The 26,041-nt window shown below is 39.0% G+C and overlaps 2 pseudogenes across 2 annotated transcripts; both read left to right on the plus strand.

The window, feature by feature from the left end:
• Positions 1-4,599: 4,599 nt before the first annotated feature.
• Positions 4,600-6,139, plus strand: LOC308256490 (mitotic spindle assembly checkpoint protein MAD2A-like; annotated as a pseudogene). The gene is made up of 2 exons: positions 4,600-4,802; positions 5,688-6,139. The product of its transcript is annotated as a mitotic spindle assembly checkpoint protein MAD2A-like (transcript).
• A 3,381-nt stretch (positions 6,140-9,520) lies between these two features.
• LOC308256672 (dysbindin-like) lies at positions 9,521-12,403 on the plus strand (annotated as a pseudogene). Its single transcript has 3 exons — positions 9,521-9,554; positions 11,565-11,982; positions 12,147-12,403. The product of its transcript is annotated as a dysbindin-like (transcript).
• Positions 12,404-26,041: the final 13,638 nt, after the last annotated feature.

Below are 26,041 nucleotides of genomic sequence, written 5' to 3' on the forward strand. Positions count from 1 at the left end.
CAGCTGCATCCTACACACTCCCCACTGGGGATGTGCCTGCAACCATGGTACATGCCCTTGACTGGAATCGAACCTGGGACCCTTGAGTCTGCAGGCTGATGCTCTATCCACTGAGCCAAACCGGTTAGGGCAGGCATCAGGAATGTTTTAAGTCCCCCAGGTAAATACAATATACACAGTTTGAGAACCACTGGTGAAGAATCCTCATATTTTCGTGTAATTAGAAATCACCTTGTGTGCTATCATTAGATTGCTAATTCTCCCTCCCAAGTAGCCTAATTCAGTGGGTCTGGCATAAGGCACTCCGGGTGATTTGGGTACCAGTGATCCATACACAGAGATTGAAGAAATACTTTTGCATAAAGCAGGATTACTCAAAGAGTGATCCTGGGAACAGCAGTATCAGGATTACCTGTGAGAAGAGAAAGGGAATGGGGAACAGGAAACAGAACACTCACAACCAAGAGCAGCATGCTTGGATTTGCAAGTCATCACTTTCCTTCTTCCTGAGTCTCACTCACTTAGGTGAATGACTTCTCTCTTCTAATTGAGGCAGTGAGAGTCAGAATAAAGCTAGATGTGAAAAAACTTAAAAAATATGCAGTTTCTACAGATGTATGGGACTAGATTAGCACTATTACTAGTGTTATTACTGTTAGTATTGTTACATTTTTCAAAGAGGAGTCCTATGATAAGTAAATACTCAAAAAAGAACATGCCAGTAATATATGAAGTTATTTTAGGAGCTTGGCTCAGTGATGTAGAAAGTTGCCAAAGTGGCAACTATCTTTACAACAAGAAATAAACTGGACAAACTGCAAATTAGTGATGTTCTTGAACCTGTTATAGAACTGAAGTTGCAGGGCAATCAACTAATCCTAAATGTGCGAAAAGGTGTTTCTGCCCAGACAAAGAGGCCAGGGGCGCTTCCTTAACTGGGGAGATGCCATTGGATGTCATATAGTCAGTTAGAAGAATTCAGCTGAAGATGTTGAACAATTGCTAACTGGAAACTATGAGCCAGATGAAAAAGTGAAGCAAGTCATCCTGAAACGGACTCTCTGAATAGTCCTGTAACCATTAAATAAATTGAATTCTTCATTTTAAAACTTCACTAAAAAGATATCTTTGACTCAGAATATTTCACTGGAGAATTTTATGAAGTAGAAATGAAAATGTATGTTTACACAAAAATCTATAGGCAAATTTTATAGCAGCTTTATTCACAACAGCCAAAAACTATAAACAACTCAGATGTCCTTTGGTGTGTTAAAGGTTAAAGAAATACGGAGACAACCACATTATGGAATACTGCTCAGAAATAAAGAAAAATAGACTATATTAATACACACAAAAACTTGAATAAATTTTAAAGTAATTATACTGAGTGAAGAACAATAAAGCAATCCTCCAAGGTTATATACTGCATTATTCCAGTTACCAAACATTTTTGAAGTGACAAAAGTATAGAAATAGAATACAGATCAGTGGTTGCCGTAGATTATACAGGGATCAGGGGATGTGAAAGGGCAACATGAGGTATATTTGTGGTGAAGAAAATGTTCTATATTTTGACTAAATCTATGTCAATATCCTGGTTATAATATTATGCTATAGCTTTGCAAAATATTTCTATTGAGAAAAATTGGATAAAGGGTACCCAAGATCACTGTATTATTTCTTACAACTGCATATAAATCCACAAGTACCTCAACATAAAAAAAATTCATTAGAAAATTAAGGGAGAGACTGTTCTAAATTCTGTGCAGCTTAGAAATGAGACAATTAAAATTCATATTAATAAAGAGGTTCTTCGAATTACTGAGAAAACAAGAAATCATATAAATAAATTTGCAATGAATTATGAAGCAACTAACATCTGAAGAGAGGCTTATGATATGTCGTAATCTGGAATGCAAATTAAAAAATAAAATGTTGTATTTTAAGGATTTATTTGCTGTGGACACAAAGAAGAGAAGAAATGGGCATCTGCATTCATTGTTAATAGCAGCATAAATCAGGACAACCTCTAGAATGGGAATTTGGTAGTATCTGTCAAAATTAAAAATATATATGCATACACATGACCCAGAAATTCTGAGTCTGTACTCTAAACAGCTGTACTATAAGACCTCTATAAAGCCAACATTATTGACTGCTGTGTGTTGGGCACTGTTATAAGTTATGAGAAAAGGAAATTAAAAGGCAATCTCTACATTTAAGCTTGTGTGTATACTAATAACTCAAAATTATACTGCATTGAACTAGCTGAAGCAAAAGGAGTTTTTTTTTCTGAAAATGTAGAATGATTAGGTTTGAGTATTATTTAATCACTAGAGGCCTGGTGCACGAAATTTGTGCATGGGGCAGGGGAGAGCAGTGACCCTCAGCCCAGCCTGCACCCTCTCCAATCTGGGACCCCTCGAGGGATGTCTGACTGCCCGTTTAGGCCCGATCCCAGTGGGATCGGGCCTAAACGGGCAGTTGGACATTCCTCTCACAATCCAGGACTGCTGGCTCCCAACTGCTCGCCTGCCTGCCTCCCTGATTGCCCCTAAACGCTTCTGCCTGCCAGCCTGATCAACCCCTAACCACTCCCCTGCCAGCCTGATTGATGCCTAACTGCTCCCCTGCCAGCCTGTTTTCCCCTAACTGCCCTCCCCTGCAGGCTTGATCACCCCCAACTGCCCTCCCTTGCAGGCCTGGTCCCTCCCACCTGCCCTCCCCTGCTGGCCATCTTGTGGTGGCCATCTTGTGTCCACATGGGGGCAGGATCTTTGACCACATGGGGGCAGCCATCTTGTGTGTTGGAGTGATGGTCAATCTGCATATTACTCTTTTATTAGATAGGATAGAGGCCTGGTGCACGGGTGGAGGCCAGCTGGTTTGCCCTGAAGGGTGTCCCGGATCAGGGTGGGGGTTCCCTTGGGGACTGGGGTGGCCTGGGCGAGGGGCCTTTGGTGGTTTGCAGGCCGGCCACGCCCCCTGGCGACCCAAGCGGAGGCCCTGGTATCTGGGGTTTATTTAGCTTCTACAATTGAAACTTTGTAGCCTGGAGCAGAGCCAAGCCTTCTGCTTGCTCCGTGGCGGCAGCCATTTTTGGGGGGATTTATGTATCTTCTATAATTGAAACTTTGTAGCCTTAAGCAGAGGCCTGGGGCAGCCAGGGTGTGCAGAAAGCTTGGCTTCCTCCGTCGCCGGGGGCAACCCTAGCCTCCTGCTCTTTCCAGCTCCAAGGCTGCCGCCATTTCTATTTGGGTTTATGTAGCTTCTATCATTGAAACTTTGTAGCTTTGAGTGCAGGCCTAGGCTGGCAAGGGCAGGCAGAATGCTTGGCTTCCTCCATTGCCGGGGAAACCCAAGCCTCCCTCCTGCTCTCTGTGGCCATAGCCATCTTGGTTGGGCGTGGCTTGTGGGTGTGGCTTGTGGGTGTGGCTTGTGGGTGTAGCAGAGTGATGGTTAATTTGCATATTACTCTTTTATTAGATAGGATACTTCCAGAGATAGATAGAAAAGATAAAACAGAGGGGCAGGAGGATTATATCTTCCAATGTGTGTTGGTCCCTTTTTCTTCTCTAACTCTGAATTGTCTCTCTTGCCAAAGAGTGAGAAATTAGAAAACATTATTTCTTAAAGGTTGTTATAACTCAGCAAAGCTTTGGCATTCATTCAGATGAAGCCAATGAGAAAGCAGAACTTCATTTAGAAAGTAGAACTGGCCTCAAAGGTGTGTAGCAAAATGAGACTTTTTGTCTAAGTCAACACAGATTCAAGCCAATGGAAATATTCCAACCACAGTGATCACTGAAGTCTGGTGTGAGACAGGGTTGGTGATATCTTTAGAGAAAGTCCCAGTTATCAATGATATGATGTAGACAGAAGTCAAGTTCTTGTTTTGCTATCAAGCCTTAGAGGAGGAAACAAAATTCTCTTGAAATGAACTGAAATTCACAGCTATGCGTATTTCTTTCCCAGGAGAAAAGACTTAACTAAAAAAGGAAGCGGATGTTAGGAAAGCAGGAAGAGGCTATGAGAAGGTCATGCCCTTATAGATATACAGATATCAAAGATTAATTCCTGATTATCCAAAACAAACTTACTAACCAAACAAGTGTTTATGACAAGATTAATTTGAAATCCCACTTGGGGCATTTGGTCTAAATCTCTGGATTTAGTTTCAACACCTGTTTCAGAAAAGTTGTGGAGGAAACCATCTCTAAACTTTCCTCCTGTTTTGGTTAATTCTTTGTGTATGTTTCTCTGAATTCTGTTATTAACAAGAGACTCCCAGGGAAATAACTCATAGGCAAACAATTTAGATATAAAGGAAATTATAAATAGAAAATGATGGTTTTAAGCATCTGTGGTTATTCCTTATTGCTTTTCATTTGGGGAAATAATGAAAGTGAGTGTTTCATTTAGTTTTTTGATGAGTAAAATTTTCACAGGGTAAAAACATTCAAAATGTATGAAAGTATGTAATAAAGGGTCTGACTCCATTTTTTAAAAAATATATTTTTATTGATTTCAGAGAGGAAGGGAGAGGGAGAGAGAGATAGAAACATCAGTGATGAGGCGGTGGGCGCTGCGGGCCAAGCCATGGTGAGGCAGCTGTCCCAGGAGCAGGACATCACCCTGCGCGGGAGCGCCGACATTGTGGCCGAGTTTTTCTCATTTGGCATCAATAGCATTTTGTATCAGCGTGGCATTTATCCGTCTGAAACCTTTACTCGAGTGCAGAAGTATGGACTCACCTTGCTGGTCACCACGGACCCCGCGCTCATGCAATACCTAAGCCAGCCGTGGGCAAACTACGGCCCGCGGGCTGGATCCGGCCTGTTCAGTTGTTCTATCCAGCCCGCGGAGCCGAAAGAGCGGAGGGTTCTCTTGCTCTCCCCTCCACTCCTTCACCAGCAGCAGTGTTAACATGGCAACATCGGGAAACATGGCCGCAGCTCCTTCTTCTGAGTGGGCGGATTTATATCCGCCATTCAATAGAAGGAACAGCCTCTCAGTCTTCCAGAGGCTCCTTGTAATGCCCGCGGACGCGTCCCCCGACATCACCCTGGGAATGCGTAGACACGTTATCGTGGTGATGTAGGGAGACACGCCCCTGGAGAGCACAGTATCAGAGCATTAGCTAAAAAGGAGACCAACAACACTGTTCCCACTGAAGTTGATGTTTTAAAGACCAAAAACCTTTCAACCCAGTCTACATTGCCATCTACATCTACATCCCGGGCATAATTTGGAAGTTGCACTAAAGAAAATGTTTAATTTACTGTTTACACATTTTGTTCTTTTCTATTTGTTTTAGTTTTAAATTATTTTATTATATTTAAAATATTTAATTTGAAAGGCTCTTGTACCTTTCCTTTGTTAGGCAATTTTATTTTGCCTTTGCCATCTTCAATATAAGGTATGTTATTGTGCTATGATTCCTCCATTTTTTGAAGTTTCAAATTATAATAATTACTGTTTACATTCTTCTTGTTAAAATGTTTGAAATGAATAAAACTATTGAAATAAAAAAAAAAAGACCGTACCCTTTTATGTAATGATCTTTACTTTGAATTTATATTAGTTCACACAAACACTCCATCCATGCTTTTGTTCCGGCCCTCCGGTCCAGTTTAAGAACCCATTGTGGCCCTCGAGTCAAAAAGTTTGCCCACCCCTGACCTAAGCAATGTGGTGGAGCAGCTGAAAGACTGGCTGTACAAGTGCTCAGTGCAGAAGCTGGTGGTGGTCATCTCGAATATTGAAGACGGGGAGGTCCTTGAGAGGTGGCAGTTTGATATTGAGTGTGACAAAACAGCCAGAGATGACAGTGCACCCAGAGAGAAGTCTCAGAAAGCCATCCAGGACGAGATCCGCTTGGTGATCAGACAGATCACAGCCACAGTGACCTTCCCTGATAGGGAATGCCACGCTGATACTAAATGCTATTGATGCTGCTGGAAGCTTCCTGTTCGTTTGACCTCCTGATCTATACAAAGATTTGATAGTCCCTGAAAAGTGGGAAGAGTCCAGACCCCAGTTCATTGCCAATTCGGAGCAGGTCCGCCTGTGTTCCTTCACGAGGACAATCCACAAAGTGAACAGCATGGTGGCCTACAAAATCCCTGTCAATGACTGAAGGAGCCGGGGCTTAATGGAATCCCACACATGTGTTTCCTGAGACCAAGTCAGCTGTAATTCTTATTTTGTTTCATTGATTACTTTGAGGTGGGAAAACTTAACATTGTACTTCACTGGACTGTACGTATTGTTCCATTTGGTGGTGCCTGTTTGACTTTCTACAGGGTTGACATGATTTCCATAGGGTTGATCCCATCAGCACTGGAATGTCAGCTCCTTTGAAGGTGGAAACTGGAGATGGGAAGAAGTCTGAATATTCAGAATCTTTGTTTAGTTCGAAAGTAACTGATCAGCCACTGTAACAGTATTCCTAGCAGGTCTTTTTGCCATTTATTTCATTTGTATAGTTTCCATATTGAAAAACCCCGATTACTTGACTTTAATGTATATAATTTACACTTACAAATCTGTTGACATTTCTCCTGTTTCAATTCCACTGATACAGAGCTCTTAATGTCTTTTTGTGTTTTATAAAATCAAGCTTTAAATGACAATGATAAATAAAGTTACATGTGCATGTTTAAAAAAAAACATCAGGGAAGAGAGAATCATAGATAGGCTGCCTCCTGCATGCCTCCCCCACCCCCCCTGGGGATTGAGCCTGCAACCCTGGCATGTGCCCTGACTGGGAATCAAACCTTGACTTTTTGGTTGATAGGTTGACATCTAATCACTGAGCCACGCCAGCTGACTCCATTTTTTTATGTGTGTCCTTATTTTCCTTTAGTTGCACATCTGCAGAGGCTGGTGAGAAAGTTTGCACCCATTCCCTCGCTAGGGAAATTCAGACCTGAAAAGACCCCAGCCTATGCACATGTGTTAGCCACTATAAAATCCCAATCCATCCCCTCTGCCTCGCTCACATCAGCCAGAGCCTGCCTGTGCCACCCTTCTCTCTTTGGGAGTTCCTTGTGAAAGTGATAAGCCTTTCCATAATTCTTGGTGTGTGATGTCATCAGTCTCAGCATGCAAACTAAATGTTGGGTGGGGTCCATCTTCTTTCCTTGTAATATTTCAAATAGTAGTGCTGTGATCAGGATGTCTAGACAATGCCCACCAGCAGCAGGAGTCTCTTCTTTTGCTTTGGTTTGCTAACTGTCTCTGCTGCCTGTAGGTGAGCATTTTGAGCTGCTGCATGCCCTTTGGGTTACACACACACACACACACACACACACACACACACACACACAAATAAAATAACACAGAAGGAAGGAAGGAAGGAAGGAAGGAAGGAAGGAAGGAAGGAAGGAAGGAAGGAAAGAAGGAAGGAAGGAAGGAAGGAAGGAAGGAAGGAAGGAAGGAAGGAAGGAAGGAAGGAAGGAAGGAAACCTCGATACAGGGCAAAGAAAATAAAAACTGAAATAAATGTCCACCATTTAACTCAATTGAAAATCCAAAATGTACCAAAAGAATTTATACAAAAGAAAAAGGTTGTCAGTTGGCGTCTATGTCTTCAGGTCATAGATCCTGAATTAACTTTAGCATCTTCTAAAATGCATTAATTGGCAAAGCTTCATAACTTTAATAAATATCGTAGCTCAAATTAAAGTTACACCCGGGCATCTCACTAAATTTAAACAAGGTTATCTTATGGAAGTTACCAAAAAGAAAATAAAGGACAAATGCATATGCTTTATTAACCATCAGACTTATTTCCTTGCCTGGATTTCCCTTGGTCATAGAACCCTGTGCCCGCCAGCTCAGCCAAGGGTTCCCTGAGCCTGAGGGAGGGCAGTGAAAGATTGAAGAAAAGACAGACAAGAGAATATAGCTGGGTCTCAGGCAAGCTGAGCCTTTATTTTATAGCCAGAGGTAAACAAGGTAGTGGTCACCATAGTTACAATGTTCTTGTGAGTTTCACTTGTTTTGGCAGCACTTGCTGCATCTCCCACAGCCCATTAGCTACCCAGATAGGATCTAGGGAGTGTCATAAGGTCAAGCTTAATTATGCTAAGAGAGCTGTGCCCTCTAAGCTGGGACTTGTTTGTGGCTTTGCCAACAGGTCAGGCTTAACCCTATAGCTGCTCCATACAAACCGGATGCCCTAAAATATCCCAAAGTAAGCATGGACCATCTGACCCAATGAGTAATAACATAAGATAAATTTGAACTTAAGTCTTTGGAACTTACACATTACTGACTTCATCCAAAGAGCAGCTGGAAAATATTTTGCTATCACAGATACATCATTAGAGCAGCTGGCCACATACTGAGCTTTCCTGGAAATAGAGTCTGTCATTGTCCCTGAGCTTGTGGCCCTTCCTGGGGGCTAACTGATGTCCCCAACACAATTTTATGACTCATCTTTTATTACTGCACTGATTTGTGATGCTTCCTTTACTGTGTGCTGAATTTCCCTATGTATATGGATCTGTGTTTGGACCTTATTTTTTTCCTGTTGATATTTGGTCTATACATTCATGACCAATACCACCCAGTATTAATTATTGAAGCTTAATGCCATACATATTAATTAATATGATTAGTCTCTATTCCATATATGACCCCAATGAGTACTAGGGCTTTCTAATTTCCTAGTCCAAAGTCTCTTTCCTTCATATGGTGGAACTATTTCGCCACCACCATATAAGTCCTACATTGAGTCTCTGGGTGAATCCTGACTTTATCCATTGATTCCCAAACCTTACTGCATATTAGAATCTTCTTCATCTTTTAAATACTTAATGGCATTGTCGCACCCTATACTAATTACATCAGAATATTTTCTGGTGGAAGCCAGGCACCAGGATATATATATACTGAGTGGCCAGATTATTATGATCACTGAATGCATGATAATCTGGCCACTCAGTGTATATCCTATATAATAAAAGGCTAATATGCAAATTATCCCATTGACCAGGGTTCGACCAGGATGTAGGCCGGCCAACTGTCCATGTCCCCTCCCCCTGGCCAAGGCTGGCTGGACTCCACCCATGCATGAATTCATGCACCGGGCCTCTAATATATATATATATATATATACACACACATACACACACACACATATGTTTATATATATACATATATATATACACACACACACATATATATGTATATATATATTTATATATTTACATATTTAAATAGATATATTTAAGTTCCTAAGTGATTTAAATGTGTGCCAGTATGTGAACCGCTGCCTTAAGTAGATTTAAAGGCTACAGATGCCCAGATGATGGTTCGCCAAGTAAATTGTAATATAAATAGCATGTTAATTGGTCCAGGTGCCCTCTGATTGAGTTCCATGATTTTGTGAGCAAAGTTCTCTGTGACACTTACTATATATATCACATATGACTCTACTTGCTTTTGTCTATTTTCTATCAAGGTTTAGAATTCCACCACCTTACATACTGGACAGTGACCATTTACGTACATGGTTGACAATAGCCACTTGTGCCATCTTACTGGTATTATCATAAGAACATGTTAGCACCACACTTTCAGATACTATACTTAATATGTTTTACTTAATTTCCTCCAACTGCCTGTTGCTAAATGTTTCTACTAACATGACCATCTTTCTGTAGGTGTTCCCAATATTCCCAGTCTGGCATCACTCAGAGAGGGCCAAGCCATTACCCCCAACCTATTCCTGCAGGTTTATATTAGGGCACTCATGACTGTGATTTAGGTTGTGTAAAGCTGCCACATCATATTGCACAGAAGGAAAATTAAAAAAAAAAAACACATCTGAGAAATAGAAATAATACTTTAAGACTCTTAAAAGAATTGTCAGAATAACTTCATTGGAAGCTATTCATTTCTTAAGAATCTTAACAGGAGTTAAAACATTTATATTTCACAATAAAAGTCATAGTTTTATATTTTGATTGCATTTTATCTCATAGTTAAGTCTTGGCTGAGCTTCAGTTGACTAATTTGCAAATAGTGTCTTAATTATTAGTGTAGTTTGCTGTATCTCTTCAGAATGAGGCAACTCTCCACATTTAGTCAGGTTCCCTTGGGAGGTAACTATGTCAGGTGTACATGAGTGAAATGAACCCCAAATATCTTTTTAATTTAAGCCAAGTAATCTCAACAGCTGTTTACTTTTTATTTGTTTCTAATTAGAACAAGGAAATAAAATTCCATTTGTTCAAAATGAGTCTTAATTGCATGTCTTCAAATTTATTTTTCCTGATTTTATTTGCCTGCAGTTAAGTAGTTTGTGATAATACACAGTGGTATTGTTGACTTTTATCTGTTGCCTGCAGTTTACCTTTATACATGACTTTTACATTAAGAAATTTAGATTTTACTTTGTGAGTATTTATCTATTTATTTTGCTTTTTACTGACTGAAAGTCTTCCCACATTTATTGTTGAAGATAAAATATGGCAACACCCATTTGAATAAGATGGAGCTCCTCATATCATCATGTATCACTCCTTCCTTCCCCATCTTTTCTGTCACACAATAGGCTTGAGTTTACAGCAGCCAGCATCACTAGGTGCATCGCTGGCAGAAGGATTATGGATATCCCATTCTCTTGGCTGCCTACAGAGAAATGCTTTTGGTGTGGGATGCAGCTTGATGTATCTACAATGCTATAATCTCAGAAGAGGGTGCCACGTACCCACTGGCCATTCTACCCTCATTTTCAGATTCTACTATATTATGGTTTTTGAGGAACAGAATCTAATGCACAATATTTACCAATGCATATCTCTGCTCCAATAGACATTTTAACACAGCTCTCCAAGGAATTCTCTGAAAGTAATGATTATATCATCTCTGTTTATTAACATATTTTCTCCTTATTCCTGTCATCAATGTTTATTAACATATTTTCTCCTTATTCCTGTGATCTTATATTCAATGCATTTAGTTCAATACAATAAGGACCTAAATACATAAGGATAATTGGGAACATCATAGGGGTAACAGGGAGGCAGAAATGGCTCCCATCTGAGCTATAGCACCTAAGATCTGTGTGGCTTTGAACAAATTACTTATCTTCTGTGGTTTAATATCATCATCTATCAAGTAAGAATATAGTACACCCTAGTTGTGTTATCAAGATTACATATTTCATATATATTATGCATATTATAGATGTTTTTTAATATTTTAGTAGAATACTTTCTAAATATGAAATTATGCATAGAACATATGCACAGAAGCCTAACATGAAAAACAGATTTAAAAAAATTTAGAATCACCCTAGCCAGTTTAGCTGAGTGGATAGAACGTTGGCCTGCAGACTAAAGGATCCAGGTTTGATTCTAGTCAAGGGCAGGTACCTAGGTTGCAGGCTTGATCCATCGCCCTGGTCGGGGGTGCATGCCGGAGGCAAACAATCCATGTGTTTCTCTCTCACATCAATGTTTCTCTCTCTGTCTATCCCCTCCCTTCCACTCTCTCTAAAAATCAATGGTAAAATATCCTCAGGTAAAGATTAAAAAATTTGTTTTTAGAATCCATGACAGCAAATCTGACACATTTAGAGACTAGTTTTGAGGAGGTAGAGAACCACCTGCTGAATCTGGAGGATTTATGTGCAAGTGTGAATTAGAACGATACAAACACACACAGTCCTAACACCTGGAAAGTTACAAGAAAAATAAGAGGAAGGAACTTGAAACATTCAAAGCTGAACTGGACACAGAGCATACCCAGAAGGTCCTGGAAATGGAGCACACCCAGCAATTGAAGCCAAAAGAGTGGCAGAAGGTTTTTGAGGGAGCATTCCAGCAGTACCTGTCCCCATGTTACCTGCAGATAGCAGAAACGAGAGCCTGAGGGCAGAACGTCATCCATGGACGTAAATATCGACATGCTGGAGCAGATGGGTATGATGGACATACCTGATCAGGGGACCCTGAATGTCATTTTGTGTTTTTTTTCCCCTCACTGGGTTAAAATTTAATGAAATGTGCTTCATATTATAACATTGAGCTTCTTAATAAATATGGTAAAGACTCATTGGGGGAGAGGTTATAATGGTAGTATTTACAGATTTATTATTTATTTATTTTTATTTTTAATTTTTATTGTTGAAAGTTGGGTGGAGAAGATAATGCCAAGCTATTTGCTGTCTTAGGGTCTGAATCAACCAGAGCAAAATGAAGTTACTCTTCAGGTACCAAATTTATCTGAATTATGAGCCTAGCCATCTTCCTTATCCTGCACTGACCCGGCCACCCAGGACCCCAGTGAAGGTGGAGAGCCCCACCCCATTGTTCAGTCTGATGAGGAGGGAGTTGAGGTGAACACTGCCCTTGCCACTTCACACACTGAGGACAGTGACTCCTAAATCAGGGCATCACATTCTCTGAGACCCTTCAAGGGGAGACTCAGCTGTGTGCAGAATCCCACTGTGAAGGCAGGTGGTTTAATGGAGGCATCTGATTTTCACACAATTGGCAATAATTTGTGAGAAATCGACTGAAAGAAAAGCTAACAATAAAGTTTGAGGACATTAAAGAAAATAAAAAATAGAGCATCTTAGCAAAACTTTGGTGTTGAATCATTTGTTAAAATCTTTACCAAATAGAACATAAGTTATAGGACAAGTTTCTTTGGAAGTTGTGGGAGTGTCTGGATAAATCAGATTCTAGTTATTCAAGACACTACTTTTTTGAATGTCAAGTCCTGTGTTTGACACTGTAATGTGTGCTGGGGATACAATGGTGAGTAGGATAGAACACATATTCCCAAGGAATTTTACACCCTAGTAGGGGAGAATGGAAATTGATGGATAAACAAATGTATTTGTTATGTCTTTCTGGGAGTGGTATGTTTTTTGATGAAAATAAAAATGAGGTAATGTGATAGAGAATGAAGATAATTATATTCTGAAAGGATTGTAGGGCAAGGCTTCAGGATTTGATAGCAATTGAGCAGAAACATCCTTAAAGTGAGGAAGCTATGTTATTATGTGGATAAAGATTATTCTCTGTGTCAATATGTGGAAAAAGAATATTCATGTGCTGAGGCAGAATCATTGTTGATTCATTTGAGGAAAAACAATTAAAGCAATGTAACAGGAGAAGAGAAAGCCAGTGGTAGTGACAGGACATGCAATTACAGTTGAAGGCTGTAGCAGGTAGGGTCTTTATAAGTCATGGTAAAGGTTTAGGATTATGTGTTGAATGAGATGAAACCCCATGTGATATCCATAAAGAAGTGGGCCAATGGAGAAAAGTTAAATATTAGGGCAAGTATCTCAATAAAAGACAGTGGTTATGTGTGGGGAAGAGGTGTGATGATAGGAACAGAGATAAGGTCATTTGCCATCATCTGTTTTGCTTCACTTCAGTACAGCATTGACTCCTGAATTATGTTATTAAGTCAGTGGTCTTGTTGGGTGTGATGACAAAGGGATATTTTTTGAAAATATTTTTTAAATCTCAAGGCACAGTTTGTGATACATATTTTATAATTAATAAAAATAGAACTGTTTTCTAAAGAGTGTATAGCCCAACTGAAATGATCTAAGTCAGTGGTCAAGAAACTCATTAGTCAACAGAGCCAAATATCAACAGTACAACGATTGAAATTTCTTTTGAGAGCCAATTTTTTAAGCTTAAACTTCTTCTAATGCCACTTCTTCAAAATAGACTCGCCCAGGCTGTGGTATTTTGTGGAAGGGCCACACTTAAGGGGCCAAAGAGCCGCATGTGGCTCGTGAGCCGCAGTTTTGCCAACCACTGATCTAAGGCATAGCCCCCTTAGAATCTCCCAACTTCTTTCTCCTCACTTTATATCATTCCCAATATTGCTAGCAGGGTTCAAAAGAGAAATTCTATGTGAAACTTTCTGTGGGAAAACCACAGACAGATCAACGGGTATAAGCAACAATGAAAACACGTTGGTAAACTCCAAAAATTGACCCTTCACATACCCTGTGATCCAGTGTTATATATTTTAGATACATGCTTACTTAGTTTATCAGGAAACATGTACACAAATGTCTTTAGAGCTATTTATCACAATCAAAAAACCTATAACTGCATAAATGCATGTTAGTGGTTCATTGGATGAAAAACTGGCAAATTAGACAATGCAATATTTTCTAGCAGTCAAAGCAAATGAACTACAGTAGGATCCAATGATAAGGATTTCAGAGATACAATGCTAAGGGGGAAAAGTAAATCCCCAAATAAGCCATTAATATGATATCTTCTTTCTAAACTAAAAACAAATAAGTGAACTTTTAAACAATAAATTAAAATACAATTTTTTGTAACTATATCACTTGTGATTTCTTCCTGATTTTTGCATAGGTTGTTAATTTTCTCGTCCATCCAGTTTACAAACTGTGTGACCATTAATCTGAATTCTTTTTCTGTCATATTGCATGCCTCAGTTTCACTTATTTCCTTTCTTGGTGATTCCTCTTTTTCCTCTGGGGATTGTTTCATTGTCTCCCCATTCTAACTATCACCAGTAGGTCCAAATGCCGAGCTGCAGGGGCCTGAGCTGTGTGCAGTGGGAGCTTCACGGCACCCGAGTGTCACTGAAGAGCTCAGACACCAAGACATGTGGCTGCCGTGGGTTGATGGGAGTCACGCATGCCAAGAATCAGTCACCAGTGCTCAGTACGGCCTCATGTGCGCACCTAGAATCAGGGACCCTGTATGTGCCACGCTGAAAAAAAAAGTCTATGCTGGCGTACGCCAAAAATCAGAGTCCCTTAGAGAGCATCAGGAGTCAGAGACCCCATGTGCTTGTGCTGACAATCTAGTATCGGGGTGTCTGTCACTTGGTGTGGCCTTGCGCTGTGAATCAGGGTCCCTGTGTGCTAGTGCGCTGAGAATAGGAGTCACAGGGGTCCAGTGTGCGCAGGATAAGAAACAGAGTCCCCACATGTGAGCACCGAGAGTCAAGTCACTGGTGCTCAGTTCTGCCTCTCACGCAGAGAATTAGGGTCCCTGGTCTGCTTGGGGGGCCGGGTTGCAGAGCCACCCTGTGTTGGCTGGAGGCCCACTCCTGCGCCATGGGAAACAGACTCCTGTGTGCACATGCCCAGAGTCAAAGTTAAGTCGCACAGCCGCTCTGTGTCGGCAGGAAGCCTGCTCGCAGGGAGTGGGTCTGGCAAGCGGCTGGCAGGGAGGGAGATGGGCTTCATGACTCACAGCAATCTGCAGCCGGGATCTGTAGTCTTGGTGTCCGTGGGTCTGCAGGTCTTTGTCCTGAGTGGCTGTAGGGTCCTGACTTGTGTATGAGACCAGATTGGGTGGTGGTGAGGCTAGGGTCCTTGTCGCAAGCATTCCTGTTTATGCTCTAAAATATAATTTACAAAGTAAAATCACATTAAAAAGAAAGCAAAGGGAACTATGAACACAGGATTTAGGATGTGAATCCCATGAGTGTTGGAAGGCTGGGGTATGTTGGTAGAAATGATATAATTCAATGCAAGTTATTGTCAAGATCCTAGCTTTTGCTTGAGATGATGTCTCCATGGATCATTATTACATATTTAAATTATCTGACTATATGTATTAAAAACTTAAAGTGAGTAGGTCACTCATAGACAAAGGGATAGAATGCCATCGATCAAAGATTATGATTTAATTGAGTCAGCACAAGGTCCTTTATACAAAACACAGTTGTCCCCTATTCACGACAGCAGAAGAATCCAAATGTTTTTATTTATACAGGCCCATTTATTAACTATTATTACCATGTATACCATAAATTCATATATAATGATTTTAAAACTATATATTCATAAATATTGATTTACAAACTTTAACTAATTTATGTATTAGAATTATCTCATTTATGTGTTACAGATTTAACTCACTTTACATAATATGTCAAATTCCAGTTTAACCTCATGATGAAAATGAAGAATCAAGTGGGAAAATTGGTTCATGTCATGAATCACAATTTGCAATCTTATTCACCAATTATATAATTTGTTATTGCTGATATAATTCAATAGGTAAACTTCCCTTATTATATTCACTTGTTTTTGAAAAAAGAAGAATGCTTCCATCTTTTATTGTTACACAGGTTGAAAATTATATCTCCAAGTTCTTTGAGAGGGCAATTTGAGAACATAGGTAGTTGATATATGTAGATATAGATAGACCTAGACATAGATATTGTTTTCAGAGACAAAAATCACCTAACAATGGAAATAAGTATTTCCAACTGTATTTTCCATGTTGAAAATTTAGTTTTACTTTTAATTTTAAAGCATTTCCTTGACCTTCACCTTCAACAGGAGTTTATCTTGGTTTTTATTTAAAAAATGCAGCTAGATAGAATATAATTGAAAATATATATCACATAAAAGTATAGCAAATTAAATATCTTCTTAAAACATATCTAATGATTTTAAGCTCAACACTCTACAGTACTTAACTTTCAAAGATAACCAGGGAACTTACGTGTGCAACAACAACAAATTAGATCAAGTACTGTGTTTTGGAGATGAAGAATCTTAAGACTACCTCCAAAATATCTCAATAGTTTGTAAGAACCTTGCTTATCTGGCTCCAGCTTCCTTTCTAAGCCATACTTGGAGCTTTTTTATCTCTTCTAGATACACCATGTATCTAAACATCCCTCACCTTCCATACATATATTTTCATTAGTATGTTGAACACTTTGTAACTCCCTCTCTCTAGAAAAATCTCACTAATTTAGCAACATTCATAGACAAAGTTATCAAAATAAGTGATACCACTTCTTTGAAATCCTTCTTCAAAAAGGTTTTACTCAATCTTTTTGTGGATTGTGTGTTCAGTTGCTGGCTAATCTCTAAAACAGTACATATCACAATTTTTTACAGTTCTCAGTTTACATGTCTGCTTCTTATGCCAAACAGTGATCAACCCACCGAAACTACACCTTTCTAAGACATGGACTTATTTTATTTGATTCCATACTTCCTCTAAATCTGGCACATAGAAGGAATTCAATAAGTCCTAGTTAAATGGTGAGTAAATGAATGAATGAGCAAGTATTTCAAGAAATCAGTGAATGGTTCAATGGAATATAAAAAGAAATATTGATTTCTAGTGAAATTCTAATAAAGTTAACTTAATATCAAGTTTGGACACTGAAACTATGCACATAGTAAGAAATGGTCCCAATGAATTCTTTGCAGTCAACCCTGGGGTATTTCGATAAACAACCAAAATAGTTTGGCTCATTTTAATTTCTTATCAACACGTGCAGTAGAATCATCCTGTAATTGATTCTGAGGATTGAAAAATTAAAATAGAATGGGATAAATTAGTGCTTGCTTTAGTAGAGATAGAATGTACATATGACATGGATACTGGTACCCAGGACCCATTATTCTTATAGGAAACATCCAGTAAGCACCTTGTTGATGACAAGTAATTTAGGGCATGCCGGGTCCATGTCCCAAGAAAGCTGCAGGAGGAAATAAGAACAACTCCCTTTTGATTTATTTTTATGAGATAGTGTTTTCAGAGGTCTTTTAAAATTTCAAAACACCATCAATTGTAAGAAATTGTTCAGAGGGTTACATGGGGAAAATTTCAGCAGGCCAATGTAAAGAAAGATCACTTCTCAAAAAGGCTATAGGGAGTAAGTGGTTAGCAGTGGAGCTGGGCTTGGAAATATGACTTCATACTCTGTGGCCACACACATAAAGCATCACAATTGTGAAGCTGCCTCCATGACAATTCATAATGGATGCCAGGGGTGCTTTTATTAGCTCTAATGACCAACATCAGAGCTTGGGAGAGCCCTACCTCATGCCATTATTTAAGATCCCTCAGAAAATTAAAAGTATTAAGGGCTACAGGGTTGTTTTACTGAGAAGTATTTAATGTATTGACTCATCTTCAAAAATAGTGGGTGATGCCCAGCCATGACATCTTTTCCTAATTTGATATATTAAGCGATGATATATCCAGTCTCATTAATTCATCACGTTAATTATGACAATGGATAACTCTGATCATTAAACTAATGACATCTGTCATAGGAGTAATGAATGAGTTACGAGATCAAATTTACATCAATTTCATAATGTATGGTGATTAAGAGTGAGTAGTGACATAGCAGGGTTTAGAATATATCTCAGAATCTTTAAAGATAAAACATAGTGTGGTTTTTGTTTGTTTTCTTTATTGTTTAAAGTATTACATATAATATTACATATGACTCCTTTTTCCCTCATTGACCTCTCCCTGGTCACTCTCACCCCCCAGCACATGCCCTCACCGCCCCCTACTGTATGTGTCCATTGGTTATGCTTATATGCATGCATACAAGTCCTTTGGTTGATCTCTTACCATCCCCCTCACCCTTGCCTTCCCTCTGAAGTTTGATGGTCTATTCAATGCTGCTCTGTCTCTGGATCTATTTTTGTTCATCAGTTTATGTTGTTCAATATTTTCCACAAATGAGTGAGATCATGTGATATTTATCTTTCTCTGACTGGCTTATTTCGCTTAACATAATGCTCTCCATATCCATCCATACTGTTGCAAATGGTAAGACTTTGTTCTTTTTTACAGCAACATAGTATTCCATTGTGTAGATGTACTACTGTTTTTTTAATCCACTCATCTGCTGATGGGCAGTTAGGCTGTTTCCAAATCTTAGCTATTATAAATTGTGCTGTTATGAACATATGGGTGCATATGTCCTTTCTGATTGGTGTTTTTGATTTCTTGGCATATATTCCTAAAAGTGGGATTGCTGGGTCAAATGGCAGTTCCATTTTTAAATTTTTGAGGAAACGCCATACTATTTTCCACAATGGCTGCACCAGTCTGCATTCCCACCAACAGTGAAGGAGGGTTCCTTTTTCTCCATATCCTCGCCAGCACTTGTCATTTGTTGATTTGTTGATGATAGCCATTCTCCCATGAAGTGGGCTTTCTTGTTGTTTTGTTGATGGGGTTTTTGTTTGTTTGTTTTTTATTTTATTTTTTTCTGTGCAGAAGCTTTTTATTTTGATGTAGTCCCATTTGTTTATTTTATCCTTAGTTTCCATTGCCCTAGGAGCTATATCAGTAAAGATATTGCTATGATATATGTCTGATATTTTGTGACCTATGGATTCCTCTAAGATTTTTATTGTTTACCATCTTACGTTTAAGTCCTTTATCCATTTTGAGTTTATTTTTGTGTATGGTGTAAGTTGGTGGTCTAGTTTCATTTTTTTGTATGTATCTGTCCAATTTTTCCCAACACCATTTATTGAAGAGACTGTCTTGACTCCATTGTATGCTCTTGCCTCCTTTGTCAAATATTAATTGAGCATAATGGTTTGGGTCTATTTCTGGGTTCTCTGTTCTGTTCCATTGGTCTGTATGTCTGTTCTTGTGCAAGAAACAGGCAGTTTTGAGAACAGTGGCTTTGTAATATAGCTTGATATTTAGTATTGTGATCCCTCCAACTTTGTTCTTTCTCAAGATTGTTGCGGCTTTTTGGGGTCTTTTTTATTCCAGATGAATTTTTGGAGAGTTTCTTCTAGGTCTGTGAAATATGCCATTGGTATTTTAATGGGGATTGCATTGAATCTGTAGATTGCTTTGGGTAGTATGGACATTTTAATGATGTTGATTCTACCAATGCATGAACACGGTATGTTCTTCCATTTGTTTATGTCTTCCACTATCTCTTTTTTCAATGCCCTGTAGTTTTCTGAGTACAGGTCTTTTACCTCCTTAGTTAAGTAGATTCCGAGGTATCTTAATTTTTTTTGGTGCAGTGGTAAATGGGATTGTTTTTCTTTGTTTCTCTTTCTGTGAGTCATTGTTGGTGTATAAAAAAGCCATAGACTTCTGGGTTTTAATTTTGTATCCTGCTACATTTCTGAATTCATTTATTAAGTCTAGTACTTTTTAAAAAATATATATTTTTATTTCAGAGAGGAAGGGAGAGAGAGACAGAGATAGAAACATCCTGTATAATAAAGAGGTGATATGCAAATTAACCCTCACACCCTCATAAGATGGTGGGCAGGCGGGGTTAGTGAGTGATGACCAAACGACTGAACAAGCAGGCTGCCTGGGGTGACTATGCCAGCAGGGGGGTTAGTGAGGGATGACCAAACGACTGAACAGCAGGCTGCGTGGGGTGACCAGGCCAGCAGGGGGGGAGGGGGCAGTTGGGGGCAACCAGGCAGGCAGGTAGGTGAGCGATTAGGAGCCAGCAGTCCTGGATTGTGAGAGGGATCCCAGATTGGAGAGGGTGCAGACTGGGGTGAGGGAAACCCCCCACCCCATGCATGAATTTTGTGCACCGGGCCTCTAGTCAATGATAAGTGAGAATCAATAATAGGCTGCCTCCTGCACACCTTCTACTGGACTGGGCATTGAGCCTGTAACCCAGAATCGAACCCATGACCCTTCAGTCCTCAGGCAGATGCTCTATCCATGGAGTCAAACCATTAGGGCAAATCTAGTAGTTTTTTTTTTATGTAGTCTTTAGGGATTTTTATATACAATATCATGTCATTCATGAATATTGACAGTTTTACTTCTTCTTTTCCAATTTGGATGCCTTTTCTTTTTTCTTTTTGTCTGATGGCTAAAGCTAGCACTCCCAGTACTATGTCAAATAGGAGTGGTGAGAGTGCACATCCCTGTCTTATTCCTGTTCTTAAGGCAAGTGGTTTTAGTTTTTGCCCATTGAGTATAATGTTGGCTGTAGATTTGTCATATAAGGCTTTTATTATGTTGAGGTTTGATCCCTCTATTCCCACTTTGCTGAGAATTTTTATCAACAAAGGGTGTTGGATTTTGTCAAATGCTTTTTCTGCATCAATTGATATGATTATGTGTTTTTTTTTATCTCTTCATTTTTTTTATGTGATGTATCACATTTATTGATTTGCGGATATTGTACCATCCTTGCATCCCCAGAAAAAATCCCACTTGGTCATGATGTATGATCTTTCTAATGTAATGCTGAATCTGATTTGCTAGAATTTTGCTGAGGATTTTAGCATCTATGTTCATCAGAGATACTGGCCTGTAATTCTCTTTCTTTGTAGTGTCTTTATCTGGTTTTGGGATTAGAGTAATGCTGGCTTCATGAAAGAGTTTGGGAGTGTTTCTTCCTCTTGAATTTTTTTTGAATAGTCTGAGGAGGATAGGTTTTAGTTCTTTTTTGAGTGTCTGGTAAAACTCCCATTTAAAGCCGTCTGGCCCAGGGCTTTTTTTTTGCTGGAGGATTTTTGATTACTGCTTCAATTTCCTCCATAGTTATCAGCCTATTCAGATTTTTTTTATTCTTCATGATTGAGTTTTGGGAGGTTGTATTTTTCTAAGAATATGTTCATTTCTTCCAGGTTGACCAGTTTGTTGGAATAAAGTTGTTCATAGTATTATTATTATTATTATTATTTTTTACTTTCCTTATATTTCTGTGGGGTCTGTTGTTATCTCACCTCTTTTATTTCTGATTTTGTTTATTTGGGTCCTCTCTGTTTCTTGGTGAACCTGGCTAGAGGTTCATCATTCTTGTTTATCCTTTCAAAGAATCAGCTCTTGGTTTTATTGATCTTTTGCATTTTTTTTTGTCTCTGTCATTTATTTCCACTCTGATCTTTATTATTTCCTTCCTTCTGCTCACTCTGAGCTTATCGTGTTGCTCTCTTTCTAATTATTTAAGTTATAGAGTTAGATAATTTATTACCAGTTTTTCTTGTTTTTTGAGGTAGGCATGTAATACTATGAACTTCCTTCTCAGGGATGCTTTCACTGTGTCCCATAAATTTTGGATTGTTATGTTTTCATTGTCATTTTTTTTCCAGGATGTTTTTTATTTCCTCTTTGAACTCTTTGGTAACCCAATCATTGTTTAACAACATGCTATTTAGCCCCCAAGTGTTTCATTTTTTTATTGTTTTTATTGTACTTTATTGCTAATATTATGCCATTGTGTTCTGAGAAGCTGCTTGATATGATTTCAATATTCTTGAATTTGAAGAGACTTTGCCTGTGTCCCAATATGTGGTTGATCTTTGAAAATGTCTCATGTGCACTTGAGAAAAATGTATATTCTGTAGCCTTGGGGTGAAATGTTCTGATGATCTCGATTAAGTCCATATGATCTAGTAAGTCATTTAGGATTGCTATTTCTTTGCTAATTTTTATGTCTAGAGGCTTTATCCAGTGATGTCAATTGGGTATTAAAATCCCCTACTATGATTGTATTGCTGTCATATCTCCCTTGAACATAGCATAGTGTTTATTCTAATTCTCCATAACAATAATGGAATAAGGCAATTCAACTCCCAAAGTGGATGCAGTGAGGAAAATATTGATGAACCACCCAAATCAACAGATTCAAACAATCTACTTTTTCCTCCAGCAATTTAGGCCAAGTTAAAAGTTACAATGTGACGATGGGATGTTTGAATATTAAAGTTGGTTCTACATAACCTGCCACTACCAAATTGCCTTTTTAGCTGTTTTGCCATTCAATTGCTAGCTGTGTACGCAAATGATATGTAGTACGTACTGTACTCCCTCTTTCCAGGGTCTAGCCTTCTAAGTCTTTTTATGTTTGGCCAATATCAAAACTAGACTCCCCTCTCTGGTGTCTACTGACAATGCCTATTCTCTCTGTTTTTTAAAGTTATCAAGAACTAATTTGTGGTCATATTCAATGCAATATATTTCTTATATTTTCACAGAACTGACCGTGAACCCAGAACATGCTGGCCTGGATCTAGTTTTCCTTGAATTCTAAACAGAAAAAAAAAAATGGTGTTCAACAGAAATAAATATAAAGTTCTAAGTTCAAATAAAATCAAAAGTAAAAATAATAAATACCACATTTCCAGAATCCCTTTTTGCTTTGACTACAGGGAAGCTCAGAATAGGCTGTTAGCCAGTTTCCCTAATATCATTATTACCTTGTCCCTATGGAGGTTTTTGTTTTTGCTTTGTTTTATATCATTTTAATTTTTTATATTATTTAATTCCAAATACAATTTTAAAATGTGTCTTGATTTCATGATTCTACCCACTTTATTCTAACTGTAATGAATGTTTATAAATAGGTAGAATAAAATAGAATATTAATAATAAAATGTAGAACTGGAATAACGAGTTGGCAACCATACCTATTTAAAAATCACAGTTAATTGTTAATGGCAAGTTGATGTAAATCAAAGTATGTCTAACTCATAAAAATTAATAGAAATGTGAATACAATGTATAGATCAGAAGTAATACTTTCACTATACTCTCTGCTGATTGGATCATATTTATAATATTGTGTTTGTTTCTGAAAACCATATAATAAGAATGTTAACTGTTGGGATACATTATTACACTCAGAGCAGTTATATGAGGTTAAAAGGCTTCCTTGAAAGTCCTTGAAGTCCTATTGACAACTTCCCTACTTAAACCACCAAGACAGTCTTTCATCTAAAATCATTAGATTCAGAAAGAACTGAGGAAAATCCAGTGATTCTTAAGTACACAATACAGCGTCAGCCAATGTGCATCATGCCTCTTCATGTATCAACCTTCTTGCTGCTTTTGAATTTGTCAGACATAACAGGGTTAATAATGTTTGTAAAATATTCTAAACATTTTAAACACAAACACAGAGTTTGCATGTAGCAGAGCAGCAAACACATGAATAACAGTTTGAAATAACCATCCCTGAGCTAGGGCACTCTGTAAGTGCAGAAGAGTTGATAAACTTTACTCTGGGGAAAGCTATGATAAAAACCTCTGGAGGTTGGAGCCATGTGCATAGCAGGTTTATTTGTTTGTTGTTGGTTTTCATAATTGTGAATAATAAGAACAATAACTAAAACACAGGAAGCATTCAATTTGTGGCAGACACTGTTCCATTTTTAATTTTAACTCATTTTAACCTGTATAACAACTCTAGTTAGGGGAGGATTCATTGATGGTGTCCATTTGGGCCAAAGATACCAAGACAATAATAGAATTCAAGAGTTTTATTGGTGAGATGCCTATAAGTAGAGCAGAAAGAATGGGGGAAGGCAGGGAGAGGCTCCGACCTGGATGCAAGTCTTCACTCCTGGGAAGGGAGAGGGAAATGTGTAGGATTGAGGAGGAAGCGCCTCAGACTGCAGGGCAGTTCTGAGAAGTCTCAGCCAAGCAGGCGGTAGCCCAGAGCAGAGTAGCCAGTAGAGCAGTCTCATATCAGACATGGCTCTGTTCATGTTCTCCCCAGTGTGCTCAGCCATGGCTGGGAACAACCGGAAAGCAGATCCCAGAGGTTCAGCACTGAGCGCTGTCAGCAAACTACACTGCTCCTCTCTCTTGATGAGGATCTGAGCAGGCACCTCCCACGCTGCCTCCCTCCTGCTTCAGAAGGAGGGGCCTCAGAGGCAGAAGAAAGGTGAGGTGGCAATGTCTGTGGGCATTGCTGTGGAGATGTTCAAGTGCTCCAGCTCTATAAGTAAATGACAAATGAGGGCAATAAGGGACACTTAGAGGCCACCCCTGTACAAATAAGACTCACAGCCAAGACAGCCCCCTCTGTCAATCTACGCATGAAGGAATGGCATTGCATGGAGGCAGAAGATGCACTCAGATACCAGGAGGATTTGGGAAGTCTAAGGATGGGAGATGTCCCAAACTAGCTCCTCTATGCATATCTTTACCCTTACCCAGCATTATTCTGCCTTTTATTAACTGGATGAGATGAGACTGTCAGCCCAACTTCACTGAAGAGCACCATTCATTTTAAATTCCTTCATTGATGTACTTATAACCAGAAGCATTCTCCCGAAGTATTTGAGGGAATGGATGACCAGCAGCAGTGTAACACACATTTTAAGAAGGTAGGGGACAGTGGGGTAAGGGGGAGAGATCAACCAAAGGACTTATATGCATGCATATAAGCCTAATCAATGGACACAGACAACAGGGGGGGGGGGGGAGGCATGACTGGGAGGTGCGGGGTAATGGGGGAATAAGGACACATATGTAATACCTTAATCAATAAAGAAATTAAAAAAAAAAGAAAAAAAGAAAAAAAAGAGTGGAGCATTCTTTTGAAACTGTCTGTAAACCGCTAATTGTTAGTCTCTAAGCAAAAAGGAGGATCATGAATAATAACAAATCTGAAGCTAAAACACTGGCTACTGGTGAGCAGGGCCAGAAATAAGTGGAATAATTACAGAAGAAAAGCTGGCTAGAAGAATGGACCCAAAGATGTGCATCACATTTTTGCTAAGATCCAATAGTACCATAGAGTATGCCTTAGAAGTGTGGCTTAAAGCAATGAATGGTTCTCAAAGTGTGGTCCCTTGACCAGCAGCACATGCAGCATCTGAAAACTTGTTAGAAATGAAAAAATCTTGGGACATAGAAGGTGGAGAAGGGGGAGCAATTTGAATTTGAACAAGCCCTCAAGACAATTCTGTTCACTCAAATTTGAGAACAACTGGCTTAAATAATGTTTTCACAGTAATTTTCACAACTTGACACCTCTGCCTGTATTAATATTGGCCTTTGAGTTATCTTTCCCTTCTAGTTGCATGTATCCCTGACTCTCAATCCCTGAATTTTATTCCCAACTACACAAACATAACACAGATTCAGGGAATGCCCACTTAATATTTAATTTTCCATGTATAGAATATGCATCCACCTGTCTTCAGAAAAACTGCAGAGGCTCATTTCAATTACCATCACAATCTGAACCTCAACCTAACCCAACAGGCTTCCAAAAGAAGCCCCTTTGTCCAAATGTAAGCAAATCATATTTGACCTTTCCCCTGTAAGTAGACAGATTACACCCACAACTAGAAAGTTTCTTCATATTTTGATGGATACTGGAAGAAGTATAAGGACTGGTTTTGATTGGGGGTGTTGGGGTGGGAAAGGTGGATAGTGCTCAATCCATTCATTTAGCACCTGTGTTTTCCTGAGAAGTGAGTATGTGTAAGGTTATCCTCAAAGGAGTATGGCCACTGAAAAGGACTTGAAACACTGAGCCATCCTTGAAT

Source organism: Plecotus auritus (assembly GCF_963455305.1).
Source record: "Plecotus auritus genome assembly, chromosome: 8".
NCBI lineage: Eukaryota > Metazoa > Chordata > Mammalia > Chiroptera > Vespertilionidae > Plecotus > Plecotus auritus.